Raw genomic sequence first — 2,164 nt, forward strand, 5'->3', positions numbered from 1 at the left:
ACCATGTCAATGCCTTTCCCTTCAAAGATAAAGGGAAAACCTTCTTCTTGATAACATCCTCGGGCATACCTACAAGATTAAATAACCCACAAAGTTCATCCACATAGATTATATGCACATCGGGATGTAATGTTCCATCGCCTATAAAAGGATTAGGTAGCAGTTTCTCTATCATACCTAAAGGAATTTCAAAGTAAACATTTTCAGTAGGTTCAGTAGGTTGAGGAGCAACTCTTTGCTCTACTCGCCGGGGTGAAGATACCCCGAACAAGCCCCTCAAAGAATTATTTTCCATGGTAACAAGTGAGAGTAAATTTCAGCACACTATATAAATTTTTCCTTACCAAATTCCACTTACCAAAGGCGCTTCACTCCCCGGAAACGGCGCTAGAAAAGAGTCTTGATGACCCACAAGTATAGGGGACCTATCATAGTCCTTTCTATAAGTAAGAGTGTCAAACCCAACGAGGAGCAGAAGGAAATGACAAGCAGTTTTCAGTAAGGTATTCTCTGCAAGCACTGAAATTATCGGTAACAGATAGTTTTGTGATAAGGTAATTCGTAACGAGTAACAAGTAACAAAAGTAAACAAGGTGCAGCAAGGTGGGACAATCCTTTTTGTAGCAAAGGACAATCCTGGACAAACTCTTATATAAAGGAAAGCACTCCCGAGGACACATGGGAATTATCGTCAAGCTAGTTTTCATCATGCTCGTATGATTCACGTTCGTTACTTTGATAATTTGATATGTGGGTGGACCGGTGCTTGGGTACTGCCTTTCCTTGGACAAGCATCCCACTTATGATTAACCCCCCTCGCAAGCATCCGCAATTACGACAGAAGAATTAAGGTAAACCTAACCATATCATGAAACATATGGATCCAAATCAGCCCCTTACGAAGCAACACATAAACTAGGGTTTAAGCTTCTGTTACTCTAGCAACCCATCATCTACTTATTACATCCCAATGCCTTTCCCTAGGCCCAAATAATGGTGAAGTGTCATGTAGTCCATGTTCACCTAACACCACTAGAGTAAAGACAACATACATCTCATCAAAATATCGAACGAATACCAAATTCACATGACTACTTATAACAAGACTTCTCCCATGTCCTCAGGAACAAATGTAACTACTCACAAATCATATTCATGTTCATAATCAGAGGGTATTAATATGCATAAAGGATCTGGACATATAATCTTCCACCGAATAAACCAACTAGCATCAACTACAAGGAGTAATCAACACTACTAGCCACCCACAGGTACCAATATGAGGTTTTGAGACAAAGATCGGATACAAGATATGAACTAGGGTTTGAGAGGAGATGGTGCTGGTGAAGATGTTGATGGAGATTGACCCCCTCCCGATGAGAGGATCTTTGGTGATGACGATTTCCCCCTCCCAGAGGGATGTTTCCTCGGTAGAACAGCTCCGCCGGAGCCCTAGATTGGTTCTGCCAAGGTTCCGCCTCGAGACGGCGGCGCTTCGTCCCTAAAGCTTCCTTCTTATTTTTTCTAGGGCAAAATACACCTTATACCAGAAGATGGGCATCGGAGGCCTGCCAGGTGGCCCACGAGGCAGGGGGCGCGCCCAGGGGGTAGGGCGTGCCCCCACCCTCGTGGACGGTGGCTGGCACCCCTCTGGTGCTTTCTTCGCCCAATATTTTTAATATATTCCAAAACTGACTTTCGTGGAGTTTCAGGACTTTTGGAGTTGTGCACAATAGGTCTCTAATATTTGCTCCTTTTTCCAGCCCAGAATTCCAGCTGCCAGCATTCTCCCTCTTCATGTAAACCTTGTAAAATAAGAGAGAAAAGGCATAAGTGTTGTGACATAATGTGTAATAACAGCCCATAATGCAATAAATATCAACATAAAAGCATGCTGCAAAATGGACGTATCAGGGCGTCCAAAGCAGCCCGCTCTATAGCCATCCTAGCATTCTCAGCCACCAGCTCTTCCTTGGCTTGAGCTATCTCATCTCATAGCTTCGCCACATCCACCTTGTGTTGTTCCTGGTTGTCCGGGGTTACCTCTACCCCCATAAGAGTCGCCAAAGCCTCCAATAACTCTGTCAAAGCTTGAGCCGGCAGGCGTGCCGTGTCGCTAGCCCCATCTTTCGCTGTAGTGGTTGAACTAGAAGTCATAGCCGCG

Source organism: Triticum urartu, chromosome 6A (assembly GCF_056163025.1).
Source record: "Triticum urartu cultivar PI428250 chromosome 6A, HENAU_Tu73, whole genome shotgun sequence".
In the NCBI taxonomy this organism is placed as follows: Eukaryota; Viridiplantae; Streptophyta; class Magnoliopsida; order Poales; family Poaceae; genus Triticum; species Triticum urartu.